The sequence below is a fragment of the Heterocephalus glaber genome, unplaced genomic scaffold (genome assembly GCF_053883595.1).
Source record: "Heterocephalus glaber isolate CG9 unplaced genomic scaffold, H.glaber_assembly_v1.0 deba00001610, whole genome shotgun sequence".
In the NCBI taxonomy this organism is placed as follows: Eukaryota; Metazoa; Chordata; class Mammalia; order Rodentia; family Bathyergidae; genus Heterocephalus; species Heterocephalus glaber.
In genome coordinates this window covers 4,351,902-4,370,500 of record NW_028258381.1, presented here as the reverse complement: position 1 = coordinate 4,370,500, position 18,599 = coordinate 4,351,902, and the positions used below count along the sequence as shown (strand labels likewise).

The window sequence follows — 18,599 nt, the reverse complement described above, 5'->3', positions numbered from 1 at the left end:
TCATGTTCCTTGAAATTGAAGAACGAAATCCAAGGAACAATGGAGGTTAAGAGTGTGAAAGATTTATTGAGAGAGATAAATGATGCACTCAAAAGGAGAACATAAGTGCTTAATGGAATGAGGCACACACAGTTGGGAAGTGGGGGTCTTTTATGTGTCTTGGGAGGTGGAAATCTGTGGAATTTGATAATCTAGAGTCAGTCTTATCTTTAGTCTTAGTTTTAGTAGTCTGAGTCTTAGTCTTGTGGGTGAGAGAGGCTGATCCACTCTCAGTGAGATAATGGTCTATTTCTACGGGAAATTCCAAAAGGGAGGTACCAATTACGGTTTAATCTCAAACTTCCATTCATCTCTTAGGGAACTATATAAATCTGGCCATTAAACTTTAATCTCAATCTTCTTCTTCAGATGTGCCTCCAGCCACAGGTTTGATGTGTTCTCATCTTCTGCACTGACTCCCTAGAGGGCCTAGTTCTGTCTGACTGCCTATCAATTTCTCCCTAATTTAGCTGCCTAAATCTCCTAACTCAAAACCAGGGAAGGAAATGAATCAAATGCCAAGACCATTGAAAAGCATTGAGTATTCCTAATCTGTTGATTCCTAGTACAGTTAGCATAACTGGGGCTGTGGGGCTACTCCCTCTCCATCCACCTGAATTTGAGCACTATCCCAAGGCCAGTCCTGTTCCATAATCGTAAGAGAAGCAGAAAAAAGAAAAAGATGGAGGAAATATCTAAAGCTCTTGACCAGAGCACATGGGTGTTAAATTGCATGGCATGACCTATAGTAACCTTGTCCCCACTCAAACTTTATTAAAGGTTCATACATAGAGACTCCATGCCATGCATGTTATTGAAACAAAGTGAACTGTGGGATTCAAGCTTACTGGATGTGCCTGAGATGACTCCCCACTCTGTCAATCATTTCTGCCAATCACATCCATAAAGATTCAATGACAGGCCCCTGGATTGCGGTCCACATCTTCTAAATCTCCAAGGCTGACTTATCCTTCTTCTTCGTATTCATCGGCCATCCTGGCACTACTTTTCGCCCATTTGTGCCACTTTTTGTTTCCATTGCCACAAACCTGTAAGCTCTGACCACACCTTCTGCATTAACTTCAATAAATGTAGCTGCTTTTTCTTTTACCATTGGTTATATTCTTGCAGTATTTTGCTCAACCTACACAAGAATCTGCATCTCTCAGATGCATCACACATGGTATCATTCCTATGTGAAATCCACACAGGAGATGGCGAAAGTATCATTTTTGCTAAGTTTGGCAAATGATATGAACAGGCAAAATAAAAACCCTCCCAAATATCTTCGTATCCTTCATTAAAAATGAAAACTTTTCCCAGTTATGTGGTCTTTAATAGTAATGTTCATTTTCAGAATGGTGTAAATAGGTAATCGGTTTTCTGAGTTGACTAGAAAATAGGTGTATTTATTCAGAAAAACAAGTAATACTGACATGGGAGATTAGAGCATGGCAAAGCTGGCTGGGGAAGTAGGTGTAATCGGTAAATTACAAAGATCCTGGAACGCATGCGCGTAACAGTTCCCAAAGCCCTGCATGAGCAGGTTTTCAACAGAATGGTCTAGACCCGAAATCAGTCTGAAGTGTGGGATCCCAGCACAGCGTCTCAGGACCCAGATGTAGAAGTTCTCCTAGGTTTCCTTGAGATGCAGATTGTATGAAATGACACAGAAGCCAAGAAGAGCTCACTATCTAGGCTTTCCTCATGATAGCCCACCTCCTCACGTCTTCCGTGGTGTACTCTTATCTTGCTTATTCCTCTTTTACTTGGCCCAGTTCTTTCTTTGAGATGAGAAGAGCCTGGAATCTAACTCCAGAAGGAGAGGCTAGCAACCCAGAACCTTACCAGGTAACACTTAATTGGCAAGCCACTTTTAGAAGGAGCTACTAATAACAACACTGTTTTTAAACTGTTCTTAAATTGGCAGTTCTCAAAGTTTGGTCTCTGGACTGGCCTCATAATTACTTAGAACTTACCCAGCATTTCAATTCTCAATCTCACTCCACATTGACTAACAGGGCGTGATTCATCAGCCTTACCCTTCAGGTACCTTGGAGGCACATGGAAGCCCTTGATAACAATTGTTGTCACCACATGGATAGGCATTATTCTGAGAAAACATCACATAGTTTTTACTACAATTGTACACACATTCCAACTCTCATACTCACATGTTTGAATTTCAACTTACAGGGAAATGCAGCTTCTAGGCAGGGAAAAGATAGGCTTTATTAAAAATTAATGGCAGGGCAAATGTCCATCAACTGATGAGTGGATAAAGATGTGGTTTTTTAATACAATGGAGTACCTACTGTGCCATAAACAAGGATGAGCATCAAACATTTACAGTTAAATGGATGGACCTTCAGACCATACTCTTAAATGAAATAAATTGGACAAACATGTTTAAATACTAGCATTGTTTCTCTGGTGTGAGAAACCAAAAGTGGAAATAAGGACTAAAATGTATAACAGATACTGGGAAATGGGAAGAAAATGATCAAATGGGAATGGGAAGGGAGGGGGAGGGAAAAAAGAAGGAAGGGACAAGAAAAAAGTGAAAATAGAAGGAAAAGTGGAAGCAAGGCTTTGTACATGGGGGAGGGGATGGGAAAAGAGAAGGAGGATGTACCATGTCCAGGTGCAAATTCCCCATGATGTGTGTTATCATTATGCATGCCTAAAATGCACCAATAACTGTTTTCTTATATAAAAAAATAAATGTCAGGGACCGGGAATGTAGCTCAGTGTTAGAGCACTTGCCTAGCATGCATAAGTTCCTGATTTCAACCCCCAGTACCTTCAAAAAAAATAATAATGACAAATCTTGGTAAAATCAGCTTCTGTCTCTCTACATGTAGACTCTTATAGTTAGAGCAATTAGAAAGACGAAGGAGAGAGAAACTATACCCAGAGAAGTGCAAGGTAACACAGTTGCCATAAGAATGTATCAGAAAGAGTTAAAAAAGCAAAGAGGAAGCCAGAAACATAAAAGACCATGGAAACCAGCCCCCTCATCCACCTCTGATAAAATGTGAATGTGTTAAGGGGCAGGCACCTAAGCACTCTTACTTAATATGTAAAACACATACATCTACACATATATGTATGTTATCTCTTTAACATCACTATATTACTACACCAGATATACACATGTCCTCTTTTATTAACTCTAATTTACTTTTCTATAAGGCACTAGCCCACATTTATCCATAACAAAGGGCCAGGAAGACATCAAACAGCCAGAAAGAATGTAGAGATGCCCAAATTTAGGATAAAAAATGGCTAAAGAGCCAATCAGATACTGACAGCTTCCAGGTTCTCACATGGGAGATGGGAGAAATCATTATTCCTAAATAAAAAAGCTGAGGACGATATTCCCTGGGTATTCACTTACTTTCCCAGATTTGCTGTCTCTTTTTTCATCCTTTTCCAAATAAATTGTCTCCCTTTATTGTAAACTGCACCTCTTTAGATCATTACTGAAGCAGAGAGTTTATGATCCTGGGAATTGTGTGTTCCAGGTGAGAAGCAGTGCATACATCTCACCCCACTAAAACAAAGTAATGTGCAGTTTAGACCTTAGCTGACTCATTCCCTGTTGGTTTCATCATATGATGGTACCAACAGTTCTTGTTCCTCAGGATCATCTCATCAACTGGATCTAAGAATTTGCTCATACCATTATATGATTTATGATTACATTTTACCTTCTTTGTTACACAAAGAATGTGATTCAGAAAATACCAAAGTGCTGATATTATTTTTTGAAATAGAACTCTTACAAATTTTGTATTAAATAGTACCTGATATCAATAATCTGATTAAGTATTATGTGCACCAGAGCATGTAAATTTCTCCTGCCACCTAGATGCTTACTGAAGGTAGGATAGAAGAAATAAAGATAGGTAGAAAGGAAATAAGGAATAGCAGAATTTAAAATGTTTTTTTCTTTTAAGAAAAACTTAAGCTTTAGGATGCAAGTTACTTAAGTCCTTTCCTTTCCAGGAAATTCACCCCCCCCCAAATTTTCTAAGTGTCTTAAAGACATAATAAGCCAATACACATTGGGCTGTGGACTCTGCTTTTCGCCTGCAAAATACACTTCCTCCCATAGACCTCCATCCTCAAGAAAGCAGCAATATTGTTGGGAAGCAAATCTCAACTTTAAACACAACTAAATGGTGTGCATTGTAACATAGTCTGCCTAAAGTTGACCTGACAGCAGGAATGTGCAGCTTGCATCACCTATCTTAAAAATATCCCCAAGCCTCATAAATATACCCAGCTCTGGACTATAATGCGCCTCTCTCTTGAGGTCCTGCATTCTATATTTTTGAGTGCATACTTTAAATGTCTCCTATGGACACATCCTGAAAATTCTTTCTCTGTGATGAAAGTCAGCAAACGTGAAACGATTCTATTGTGTGTGGATTTAGGAAGCTCCTAAGAACCTGTCTGCTGATTATTATGTGACTTTATCCCATGGCCCGTGTTTAAATGTGGAAGAAAATATAAACAAGTCAAGAAATAAATGTATGACATGGTGGCATCATAGTGTCAAAAGTTATGACTCAAAAGAAAATATATTTACAGCTTTATAACTTTTCTTATTTTGCTAAGAACCAGTGACTAGCTCCTTCTAAGAAGTCTAGGAATATTATTTACTTGCTCTTTTCAGAGGCAAGGCTGTGGTGACAAGCTCATTTTGGAGTACGTGTAAGGTTATGAAGTTATCTGGTTAATTGATGGCAGTTATTTGTCATGAGTTGGTATCATCAGGTAGCCTCTTTGTAAAAGTGGCTCACAAAGAATGTTACCAGGTTTGGAGTTGCTCACTTCTCCTTCAAGAGCTGGATTTCAAGTTCTTCTCATCTCAAACAAAGAATTCAGGAAATGAGCAAAAAGCTGTGGCAAGGCTTACTCAAGCAAGTAAAAGTGAAGAGTGAGAGAAACTGGCTAGGCAGAGCAAGCTTGGGCTGAGTAAAGAGAAAAAGAGTGTAAGAGCAAAGATAGAAGTATGTGCTGCATCTGGAAAACACAGAGTGGGCTATCATGGAAATCTATGGTGGCACTGCTCCTCATGGCTGCCTTTGTTTTATACTGTCTAAATCTCAAGGAAACCCTACATGTGGGTTCTGAGAGGTGCTGCTGGAATCCCACACCTCAGGCTGAGGTCAGGGCTAGGCCATTGTATTGAAAACCTACTTGAGTTCTTTTTTGGGGGTGGGGCTATGGGCCCTACTTGAGTTCTTGCAAGAAGTCCACATGCAGGAATTTTGGAACTTCTTTGTGTATGTATTCCATAATAATGGGTCATGCCTACTTCCCCAGCCAGCTTTTTCCATGCCCTAATTTCCTATCTCACTGAGACACTGGCTAAAGATAGTATTTTTTTTCTTTTTTGGATATGAAAAATAGTAATTTTAATTCTAATTTCCCTTCTTTGGAATACCCTCAGTCAAAACTACAGGAGGAACTGCAATTGGGCTGGGTCTGAGGGTCCTTGAGGCTGAAATAAGGAACTCAGTTAACCCCTTTAAAATAAGTTTGCAAGCACAGTGGCACAGTGTAAGCATGCTGGGACCGTACAATAAGTACACAGGGTTCCTAACTCTCATGAAAAAGAATTTTCAGTACATAGCAGTAAAAAAAAAAAAAAAGCATGAGAAGGATTTATTAGAGGTAGCTATAGGGCATATTCAAAGGTAGAGTGTGGTTCTCAAATGAGGCACAATATAGTTGGGAATTGGGGATCTTTTTGGGAGGTAGAAATTTGTGGAATTCGATAATCTATAGTTTTCCTCTAAATGGGTAAGAGAGGATGACCCACTGCTAGTGAAAGAAGGGTCAATTCCTATAGGAATTCCCAAAAGGGTGTCCATTCATGGGTTAAAGAGGACAATTTGCAAGTAAAAGGGAATCCGCAGACCTATTGGTTTTCAGAGAAGGAAAAAAGGTAAATAAACTGAGATTGTATTCTGAAACTGTAGTTTCTTTTTAAAGTACAATTAAAAAAATCTCAATTATCTTGTCTCTTTTCTACCCAGCTTTATTTCTTCTATCTAGCTCAATACTGTAAAGAAATGTCCTACTCTTCCTTTTCGGAGTATGACTTTCAACTGCTGTAGGAAATAATTTATTTAGTTAGCTTTTGAGAGATACAGATAGCTAGAGAAAGGGTTGGGAGAGAGTTGGGTTATTACCCATACTAATGGAAATTTAAGTAAGAATGAACAGTGAACTCAGACCTTGGACCAAGTAAGAACTTCCTCAGGGCACATAGAATGCAGCCATTCTCTCCTAAAGAGAGGTATAACCCCCCATTAGTTTCCTGAATTCTGAGGAGATTATAACACAAAATAAGCAATTTCTTTCTAAAATCTCAGTTTACTCTAAACACTAGGTGAAAGAACTGAGCTCCAATTGGTTATTTTTTTAACTTCACAGAACCACCCATGATAATTGACCCCAAAACATACTGTACCTGTACATGACACATCTTAGTTCTTGTTTTTTCCCATTCCCCTTCCCTTCCTTTTACCTCTCCAACCTTCCCTATTTACAAAAGCTTTCTTTCCATTTTTTCTTTCTTTTCTCATATTTTTTCTTTCCCTTCTTTCTTTTTCCCCACCCCCTACTTCCCCTACTCCTTTGAAACTTTTCTTCCTATTTCACACTATCTGTTATACATTTTTGTCCTCATTTACACTTTGAGTTTCTTATACCAGAGAGACAATTCTGTATTTACACGTTTTTCCTATTTATTTCACTTAAGAGTATGGTCTCAAGGTCCATCCATTTAGCTATAAATGTCTCTAGTTTATTATTTTCTATGGCTGAGGAGTACCCCATTTTATTTTTAAGAAAATCCCACATCTTCTTTATCCAGTCATCAGTTGATGGGCATTTCAGTTGTTTCCAAGATTTAGCTATTATAAACTATGCCACTATAAACATGAGTGTGCACATATCACTATGATATGATGCTTTTAATTCTTTTGGGAAGATACCCAGCAGGGGAATAGCTGGGTCAAATGGAACTTCTAATCTTAGTTTTTTTAGAAATTTCCACACTGATTTCCACAGTGGTTGCACCACTCTACACTCCTACCAACAGTGGAAAAGGATTCCTTTTTCCCCATGAACCACCAACATTTTTTATTGGTCGATTTCTTGATAGCAGCCATTCTTTTTGAAGTGAGGGGGAATCTCAGCATTGTTTTCATTGGGATTTCTCAAATGACCAGTGATGTGGAACATTTTTTCATATATTTGTTGTTTCTACTTCTTTGTCTGAAAAATGTGTTCATTTCAGATGCCCATTTTTGGATTGGTTCTTTAAATTTGGGAGGTCTGATTTTTTAAGTTCTTTATATATCCTAGTGTTTATATATTCTAAATATTAGACCTTTGTCTGAGGAGCAGCTGGTAATTTTTTTCCCATATTGTGGGTTTTCTCTTTACTCTGTTGATGGTTTCTCTTGCTATGCACAAGCTTTGTAATAAAATGAGATCTGATTTTTGATTCTTTGTGTTAGAATCATATGTGACTGAGGTTTTGTTCATAAAGTCTTTTCCTACGCCAGTGTCTTCAAGAGTTCTACCTAACCTGCCTCCTAGCAGGTTCAATGTTTCTGTTTTTATATTTAGATCTTTGATCCATTTTGATTTTAGTTTAGTGCATGGTGAGAGATATAGGTTTACTTTTAATCTTTAGGAAGTTGAAACCCAGTTCTTCCAGCACTATTTATTAAAGAGGCTGTCTTTTTTCCAGTGAGGGTGTTTGGCTTCTTTGTCAAAGATAAGGTGATTGAGTGTGTCTGGAGTTGTTTCTGCATCTTCTAATCTGTTCCACTGATCCTGTGGTCTGTTTCTATGCCAGTTCTGTTTTTCTCACAGCAGCTTTGCAGTATAGTTTTATGTTGTGGATTGTTATACCCGTCTTCTCTTTGTTGCCTAGAATTGCTTTTGCTATTCTAGGTTTCTTCTGGCTCCAGATGAATTTTTGGATTGTTTTCTCTTGTTATATGAAAGATGCTGCTGGAATTTCAATTGGGATTCCATTCAATCTATATAGCAGTTTTGGAAGTGTGGCCATTTTCACTGTGTTGGTTCTTCCTACCCAAGAAAATGGGATATTTTTCCATTTTATTATATCCTCTTTGATCTGTTTTATCAGAGTTCTGTAGTTTTCAAAGTAGAGGTCTTTTACTTCCGGCATTAGATTGATTCCTAGATATTTCAGTTTTGGATGCTATTGTGAAAAGAATTGTTTTCCCCATTTCTCTCTCAGTGAGATTTTTGAGTGTTGATCTTCTATCCAGCTACTCTACTGAAATTTTTTCCTACAGAATTTGGTTATTAAGTCTAGAAGTCTTTTGGTGGAGATTTTGTGGTCTTCTAGAGTATCGTGTCATCCGCAAATAATGACAGTTTAAATCCTTCATTTCTTATCTTTATTCTGTTATTTCTTTCTCTTGTCTAATTGCTGTGGCTACTCTTTCCAGAACTATATTGAATAGGCATGGTGATAGTGGGCATCCTCATCTTGTTTCTGATTTTAGCATGAAAGATTTCAGTTTTTGACCATTTAGTATGATGTTAGCTGTTGGTTTTTCATAGATAGCTTTTTATCAAGTTGAGATAAAGATCATCTATTCCAATTTTCTATAGGGTTTTTATAATTAATAGATGTTGGATTTTGTCAGATGCTTTTTCTGCATTCATTGAGATGATCATATGGTTTTTGTCCTTGACTCTGTTAATATAGTGTATTACATTTATTGAATTACATATGTTGAACCATCTTTGGATCACTGGGATAAAACCCACTTGGTCAGAGTGTATGATCTTCTTGATGATTTTCTGCATTCTGTTAGTGAGTATCTTATTGAGGATTTTTGCATCTATGTTCATTAGGGAGATTGGCCTCTTGTTCTCTTTTTTGGTTGGGTCTTTTTCAGCTTTTGGAATCAAGGTAATGGTTGCTTGTAGGAACGAATGTGGGAGTATCGCTTCCCTTTCAATTTCATTAAAGAGTTTGAGCATTAGTGGGATTAGCTCTTCTCTAAAGTTCTTGTAGAATTCAACAGTGAAGCCATCAGGACATGAGCTTTTCTTTATTAGTACGTTTTAAATTACCTTTTCAATTTCATTGATTTATATTGAGTTGTTTAGAATTTTTGTATTTTCTTGGTCAAACTTTGGTAATTCATACATATCTGAGAATCTGACCATTTCTTCTGTGTTTTCCATTTTATTTGGGTATAGATTCTCAATGTAGGTATTGTTGATCCTCTGGATTTCTGCCGAATCTGTTCTAATTTCACCTTTTCATTCCTAATTGCATACATTTGAGCCTTTTCTTTCCTTTTTTATTTTTTTTTGATAAGGCTGAGTAAGGCTTTGTCAATTTTGTATGTGCTGCTGAAGCAAGCACAAGCTTTGTCAATTTTATTTATTCTTTCAAAGAACCAACTCTTTGATTCAGTGATTTTTTTTGTATCATTATCTTAGTCTCCATTGCATTGATTTCTGCTCTGATCTTTATAATTTCCTGCCTTGTACCAGCTTTGGGTTCATCTTGCTCTTCCTTTTCTAGAAGCCTGAGGTTCAGCATTGGGTTGTTTATTTGAGATCACTCTGTTTTCCTAAGATGGCTGTTCGCTGCTATGAATTTCCCTCATAGAACTGTTTTCATTGTGTCCCATAAATTCTGGTATATTTTATTGGCATTGTCATTTAATTGTAGGAACTGTCTAATTTCTTCTGTGACCCATTAGTTGTTCAGGAATGTGTTATTCAATTTTCATGTGTTTATGAAGTTCTTATGGTTTCTTTTGCTAATGATCTCCAATTTCATTGTACTGTGATCTGATAATATACAGGGGATAACTTTAATTCCTTTGCATTTACTTAGGCATGTTCTATTAGCTAGAATGTGGTCTATTTTGGAGAATGTCCATGTGTAGCTGAGAAGAATGTGTATTCTGATTTTGTGGGGTGGAACACTCTGTAGACATGTATTAAGTCCATGTTTTCAAGAGTTTGGTTCAATTTTAGTGTTTTATTGTTGATATTTTGGCTAATTGATCTGTCTATTTTTGAGAGTGGGGTATTGAGGTCCCCATTACTATTGTATTAGTGCTTATTTGATTATTCATGTCCATTAATACTTGTTTTATATAGTTAGGTGCATTAGTATTTGGTGCATATATATTAATGATAGTCATCTCTTTCCTTTGGATTGTTCCCTTTAAAAGGATGTAGTGACCTTTTTTCTCTATCATAATTAGTCTTGGTTTGAAATCGACTTTGTCTTCAAATAGGATAGCTTCCCCTGCTTTCTTTTGGGTTCCTGTCACATGAAGTATTGTCTTCCATCCTTTGACATTCAGTCTATGAGTTTCTTTTTGAATTAAGTGTGTTTCTTGTATGCAGCATATTGCTGGATCTTGCTTCTTGACCCATTCTGCCAGTCTATTTCTTTGGATTGGTGAATTGAGACCTTTAACATTGATGGTTATAAATGATATCCTTGTCATGATCTTTTTCTGTTGTTGATATTTTTTTCCTCCCTTTGCATTTAATTTCTTGCCTTGCCTGATGGATTCATTCTGTTGGACTTCACAGAGTTGTGACCCTCATTGTCATTTTCTAGGCTATTCATGAAGGTTTGATATTCATGAGATTCCTGAGTTGTTCTTTGTCATGAAACGATCTTATTTCTCCATTGAATGTGAAAGATAGTTTTGCAGAATACATCCATCTGGGTTGGAGATTGTTTTCTTTTAGAGCTTGAAATACTTCGCTCCAAGCTTTCCTTGACTTGAGGTTTGTGTTGAGAAGTCTGCTGTGATTCTGTGGGCTTTCCTTTGTATGTGATTTGTTTCTTTTATCTAACTCCTTTTATTACTTTGTTCTTATGTTGCATTTCTGGAATCTTGACTATTATATGCCGAGGTGTGGATATTTTTGATCATGGTTATATGCTTCACTTATCTTTTTTTTTTTTTTTTTTTAATACGGGATCAAACTCAGGAGCTTGCATTTGCAAGGCAAGTGTGGTGCTACTGAGCTAAATCCATGACCCTTGCTGCACTCATCTTTGTGTCAAATTCTTTTTCCCTGTTTGGAAAGTTTTCTGAGATTACCTCTATGAAAAGTTTATTTATGTCTTTTGTGCTCTTTTTTTTATCTCTTACTCCTTCACTGACTCCAATCAATCTTAAGTTATTCTTTTTTTCATCATCTAATAGCTGTTGGATTGATTTCTCACAGTCTTTTGCTATTTTTTTGGTACCTAGAATCAAACTCAGGACCTTACACTTGCAAGGCAGGTATGGTACCACTGAAATAAAGCTTTATCCCCCTTGCTATTTTCAAGAAATCTTTGTTTTCATGATTGTTAACCCCAATCTTGTCTTCTATATCTGAAATTCTATCCTTACATTCACTTATTCTGTTGCAGAAACTTCCAATGAAATTTTTATTTTCTTAGATATCTGCTTGGATGTTTTATGTTTTCCAATTCTTTCCTATGCTGGATACTCACAGTTTCTATCATTTTCCTCAGCTTCTCTATTTTTTTGTCTGTGTCTCCTCTAGAGTTATTAATCACATCTTTCATTATGATCACCATCTGTTTTCATCTGAGAAATTATTTCTGATTTTATTTTTTCAAGATCCTCTTTCATTGACAACTCAAGGAGTTCAGGTGGTTGAGTTTCATATTCCATCTTGTTGCTTCTTGGAGTTGCCTTTTGTGATCTGGAAGTCTGGTTTTAAGTCTTGTTTAGAAGTCTTTTCATTTTTATTTTTTGTTGTTGATGGTGTTTTTGGTTTAATTCCTGGGTTGCTGCTTGTAAATTGCTTATTGTGAGTGTCTTTATTGCTAATACTTAGAACCCCTAGGGACTAGCTGCTTCTTGAATTGTCTTCCAGGTTTAGTTGGCCTTTGAGTTTTGAGTCTGTAATGGCCCTTAGGCAATCAGAGTCTTGATAAACCAGTGAGGACAACTGACTTGAACAATCACATCACCTGGGGCAAAGTAATACAATCAACATCAACAATAATATCAAATACAGGCTAGAAAATGGCAGACTCTGGTAACTCTTAGTCTACCATCTTTGACCACATGAACTAGACTTGTGGTTATATATAAAAATTATAGAACCAACATGAAATATATTTGGAGTAAACAAGCCCTTCATACAGCAGATTTTCCCTCGGGAGATTTAGAAGGAATTGAGGTGGGTAGAGAAATAGAAGGAGTGGGAAGGGTTAGAATTAAGACTAGAGGACATAAGAAGATCATGTGAACTTTGGAAAACTGGTGAAGACAGAAGGAAAAGAGAGAAGGAAGGTACAGAAACAAGAACAGAGCAAACTATCAGCAACAGAAAAACTAGAAACTATTTTTGCTCCTATAAAAATAAAAACAATTGAGAAAAAAACAGGACAAAAAAACAGAGTCAAGAAAGGTGAGAAATGAGGAAGGAGAAAAGAAAAGAAGAAAAACTTTTCCCTTCAAGGCATGTCTCTGTTGTCACTGATGGACAAAGTGGGTAGCATACAGATCTGTGTTGACTGATCTCAGTGAGCCAGTCATAGTACACTGAAGTTCAGGCTTGTTTCTGGTTGTGAGGCTGGAATTGAGCTAAGGGAGCTGAATTTTTTCCTCTAAAGATTTCTTGATGAGCTATTAATGTGGCAGTAGGGTTTGTTCTTGGGCTTGGGTCATCACCAGTAGTTTAATGGCTGTCAAACAGGAAGAGACAAATGTAACAAAGAGATTATGTGAACATCTATTGTAATTTTATGTGAATCATTAATAAAGGCCATGTCCAAAAAAGTAACCAAGTTCCTCAGTTCCAGATATTTGGCCAGGACAACCATGAGTCAAATAGTACCTCATGGATCTTAGAAGCACAGTTAGCCAGCTTCTATGCTGTATCTTTTACCATTTTAGACACATTAACCTCAGAACTATATTCTTGCTTCAGAGACAAACATAACCCTTCTGTCTTGGTGTTTAGGAGATGTAATTCCCTACAATTTTGTATTGTCACTGCTGCTAGTGAATCTATTTGGTCTTGAAGGACAGCAATACTCTGGGTTGTCTAGGCTGCCTGTCCGGTTCTTAGATAAATGTTCATAATAGAAAAAACATGATTAGTTTTAGTTTTTTTTATTAAAACCTGTGGAAATTTTAATCTGATGTTACTTACTACATTTAAGCAACAAGATTCAAACACAGTAAGATGTATCTTCAACTTCAGCCCCATGTTCAAAACAGAAGCCTTTAAGAAAAGAATACAAGCTATCTTCATGTGCTTCAACATAAAAATTTAAATAACAAATCTGTATAGCTGAGAGTCTGCTAATATCCTGAGCTTAATAATTTGCTTTAGTCTCAGAACAAAACTTAATAGTTATTAACACCTTTGATCACTTTAATCTGTATTAGGTTGTAATTTTTTTTTTTTTTGCTTTGTTTTCTGAGGGAGAGTCTCACTATATAGCCCAAGACTCATTCCTCTTGCCTCTAGTCTTGGGATCACAGGCTTGTACCACTGTGTCTGGCAGTAATATTCCTTCTTATATATCAAAACTCATACTGAACAATGAGTTCTGGGCTACAAGAAAGGATTTATTTTTTGCACCTTTCCGTTAAGTCTTAGTCCACAAGTTAAAACAAAACACACACAAGTGCCACTTAAAGTTTTGTATAAGTAAATATTGTTATTATCTCTGGTAGAGGCAGCTTTTTAATCATCCAGAAGGATACCAGAAGAAGCAAAAAATAAACAACAATAACAACAAAAGCTCAACAAAAAAAAGAGGTTATGTTGTACCTTGGGGCAAGGACCTCAAGGGTAGAAACAATAGAATAGGTTTACTTATCTGGTTCACTGGGTTGATGTTTTCTTTTCTGAAAAGAAACTTGAAGTCACCCACTGGTTCACAGCTGTGGGAATTTTGTGGCCCCCTTTTCATTTTCTGGTGTCTAAGAAGTCTTGGGCTTTACTATTTATTTACAATCTATTCCCCTTACCTCAGTGACAGGAGTAGTTAGAAGGGTTATGCAAGGGCTTTCCATTTTAAGGCAAACACATATCTGGAGTTAGGATCTACAGAGATAGCAAATAAAGTTATCTTTGAGAACAAAGATGGAGAACAATTTAGAGTCTCTTGGGATCTGTGCTAAAAGGCAGTATGGGTCTACTAATAATGAGCAAATAGGTATCACTGCCTCACTGATGGCTCTGAGATATTATACTAAGTGATACTGTCCTGATAGCTTGACTATTGGTAGAATGAGTGAAAACATATCAATAATGAGTTTTAGCCCCTGCCTAACTTCTTTCTTAAGGTAATACTGTTTTCTTTGAGGGCATAGATTAGGGTCCTTTAGATGAATGACTACTGGAGTGGCCTTGATTGTTCTCCTTGAGGTGTTGTCATTTCACAACTCCTAGCAGAGACATCAGGCTCTACTGGGTCAAGTTAGCTGGGTCCCTAGCATCTAGAACAAGGTTTGTCAGAGGTTTGAATATTAGAGCAGTCCTGGGTAGGAAAAGTATATTTCTTCCAATTAATAGTATGGTTTACTCCAATATTACTGTCAGGTAAAAGGCTGAAAACCAAGACCAGACCAGGCCACAACAAGCCTTTATTAGGAGAACAGATCTGCCGGACTGTCTCTGAACAAAGGAGAGACAGAAGCAACATGACCGGGGCAGGGAGTGTCTTTTATAGAGACTGGGGTGGGGTTTGTAGGGGCTGAGGCCCGGTTGAGTGAGGTAGTGGCTAGGGAAAGGAGGAGCCGGTGACATCACTAGATGGTAGGAGGTGAGTGAGTATTAGGTTACTCTCTAGGAGGGAACAGGGGCATGCTGGGAAGAAGGGTTTGTTCTTTGGTGGGAGCAACCATGTTGGCGTGACATCACACAGGGGAGGGGGCAAGGCACAATAGGAAGAGGGCAGCTACTATACATAATAGCTGCTGAGGTAGTGGGAGACCTATCAAGTACCATAAAGGCAGCTTGGAAAAGGAAATCTTCTAAATGGCAATTTAGAGTTAGAGTAAAGAAACCTGTCAAGTTAACTCTTTTAAAGCCCACAATGAATTTAGAATAGGATGAACGTCCCCCCTCCCATAAGAAAATAGAATTGAATGAATTGCTTCAGTATTGCAGAGAAATAGAATTTACTTTTCAGCTACATCTCGAGTCACCAAAGCCTCCTGTAAGTCGGTGGGAATATGGTTATGCAGGAGCCACAGAGCCTGCCCCCCAGGCACCATCATTTTCTGCCCAGACAGTCTTCCCTAGCTATCATGGTGAGGGATGACCTCATCACCCTCTGGGAATGAGGACCATCTCTCTTCCAATGCCAAGGGTCTTCTCCCATGCTGTAACAGGCCTGGAAAGTGTTTGGAGACTTTGAGGGCACTCTTTTGCCCAATTCCCTGGTTGCTTGTACTTGAAGAACTCTGACTTGCTTCCATCACTCTTTAGATTACCGCAGTTTCTTCTAGTCCTGCAGGCTAGAGCTTTAGCCTGTAAGTTGCCCATAGTGTTAGTCTGTCTCTTTTTGCTATTCAACTTTCCTTTGTCTTCTACTTTATCATGGTTCTCAAAGACTGAATAAGACACATTGACTAATTAACTTATCCCGGATTTTGAGATCTGTTGGGGCTTCTAGAGCTTTCCCTTAGTATCTGGAGCTAAGTGACTGATAAAATACTATCCTACACATTAGTGTGTTTGTAGAGTACCTCTTGAAGCTGAAGCTGAAAAGCAACTGGATTTTCATCAGTGCCTTGACTGACAGACCTGATCTTATTATAGTTCATAAGTTTTGGCATCCCTTGTCACATGCACTAAAACAGCCTTGCTGTATAATTTTCATTTGCCTTCTTTACCCCCTGGGTTATAGTCTCATTTGGGCCCCTCTCTTGTGATTCAAATACTGTAGCAGTTGGCTGACTATAAAATGGTGAAACTACAAAGGCTGCATATTAGCCTTCTGAGAAGTTCTTACAATCCTTTTTTTCTGCTGTGCAGGAAGAAACCAGAATGAACCACAGACCACTGTTCCAGTAGGGAAACCATCAGTAAATCTTTTAGTGTCTTCAGAGAATCTATCCAGTTTTTCTTTGTAATGCTGAATATCTGCAACTGAAAAAGGGACTTGTCTCTGAATGGGACCATCACCACCACCCACCCCTCAAGGGTAGAGCAGGCCTGACTTAGAGGTTAAGTTCCCTGAACCTGGGGTTCTATGGTAGACAGACCCAGAGGTGGTATGGGTGGGCTCAAAGATGACCTTTATCTCCTGAGGGTAATGACCCCATCAGGCTGGTGAGGAGGTGGGCTGTGGAAAGTAGGAGCTGAAAAGAGGGAGTCCTCAGCATCAGCTTCTGAGGGAGGATCTATTCCAGGGTACAGATCAGGCCACTGGTAGAGGGCCATAAAGGCTTGAACATAGGGTACATCTGACCGCATTTCCTAATTCTTGCAATAAAGAAATAATTGAAATATGGCATGTCATATGACCCATGTGATACGATCCTGTCCAACTTTCACATCAGGCATCCCTTAGTAGAGCTGAACCCCTTGGAGGTTGGACATGTCCAGGATTAAGTGATCACTTGTGCCGTATTTTAGGCTGTCAAGGAGTGCCCACAGCTCATTTTCTCCAAGTGAATACATGAGACATTTTTTATTATACCAGAATATAAGGTGATCATTCTGGAGGACCTTGGGTGTTCTAACTGTTCCCAGTGGGTGAAGAGGGATTAGAAGGAGTGGATCAGGCAGTTCCCATGATGGGACTGTAGATAGGAGTAGAAATTTGGTCATGTGATTCTTACAGGCCTGTCTCTGAGTTAGTTCCTCACACATTTGTGGGGATATTTCAGGGCTGCCACTGTGAGATCCTAAGTCTTTCAGCCCAAGTAGCAAAGTCTTTACTCTATAGAACCTCAAAACACAGTTTTCCTTAGATGTGGCTCTCAGCCTTTGGCTGAGAAGAGGGAACTTCCACAGATTATATTCCACTATATATCTGACAGTCTGGGAACAGAGAATAAAATGTCTCTCTCAAAAAAAACCTCACCTCATTAGATCAAGCCACAATGCATATATGTCCGGTAACAAAAACCTCAAGTAAAAGTCAGGCACAACTAAAATTCAATCAGCAAACTCCGGTTACCCATCTTTTTACATAAAACACAAACCTGAGGCCACAGTCATGATGACAAAAGCAAAACTGAGTATAATGGGGAGAAAGGACTAGCACTAGAGAAGCAATCCCTGAGCATGAAAATTTAAAACATACAAATCTCTATCATTTTTTCCTGCTCAGCAAAACAGGTACTTTTTTACTCTTTGACTCCCTGAGTTGCTCAGCACCAAAACATCAAATAATTTCAATTCTCTGATAGACAAAAGGCTGGGGAGTGGAGGACAAGAAGGGAAACAGAATTCCCTCAAGGGGTAGGGAAAAAAGCAACTCATACAGAGCACTCACTCAGTGTAAACCTACCACTCATGGCCCCTCTTCAAACACCCTCAGAACTAAGCAAGTGGCTGCTGAAGTCTACACATTGCTGGACATGATGCCCACTGCACCCCACAAAAAGCAATATTAGGTGGACAGGACCTCCCAGTCCTATGTGAAACATCTGTCCTGGCCACAAGATCCAGATCCCAGCTCTCTGGGCAGCTCCAGTGGCCAAGGGCACCTGTAAGCCGGCCACGTCACTTATGCTGTGCACAGCTACATTTCTACAGGGGCAAGAGAAACCATGAGGGAACCTTCGTACCACAAGGACCAATGGCAGAGGCTGGGTTACACAAAGACAGACACATCCAATGTGTGGTAGCCCTCCTGGTCCCTGCAAAGACAAAAGCCTATCATCGTCATCATCATCATCATCATCATCATCATCATCATCATCATTATCATTATTATTATTATTACTATGTGTACTGGGGCTGTGCTTCTGAAGCAGGCATGGTGCCACTGAGCTAAATCCCCAGCCTTTTGGTATTTTTTTCAGACAGTCTTACTATGCAGTTCAGGCTGACCTTGAACTCACTATGTAGCTGAAATGTAGCCTCAAATGAACTCACAGTGATCCTCCTCCTGCCTCCGCCTCCCAAGTGCTGGGATTACAGGCATGTGCCACCACGCCCGGTAGACCAAAGCCTATTGTTCCACCACCTGGCCATCTCCAAATAGCAATCAAGTGAGCTATTCACCCAGGAAATCTGTCCCATAGATCCAACAAGCACCCTAGGTCACTTGTATAAAGGAGAAGAGAGGTATCTCCTCAAGAAGACAGTTACATTCCTTTCTAGCTGGACTATTTTTGACTGGTGACCGCTGGATTCTGGCTCAGTGTCTGGCTGCTGATATCTCTGATGTCTGGTGAAGTCTGTTGATATCTCCTGGCTGGCTTGCCAAATGCGTACCCCACCCCAAGCTCAAGAGGGAGGCAGGCAGTGATTCCTCAGCTCCCAATGTTTCTGTATTATTACAA

General features: G+C 38.7%; 1 non-coding gene across 1 annotated transcript; it reads right to left on the bottom strand.

Annotated features, from left to right (window-relative positions):
• Window positions 1-13,634: 13,634 nt before the first annotated feature.
• On the bottom strand, window positions 13,635-13,761 carry LOC147822582 (small nucleolar RNA SNORA40). Its single transcript, XR_015445536.1, has one exon. It is a non-coding gene; the product is annotated as a small nucleolar RNA SNORA40 (small nucleolar RNA).
• Window positions 13,762-18,599: the final 4,838 nt, after the last annotated feature.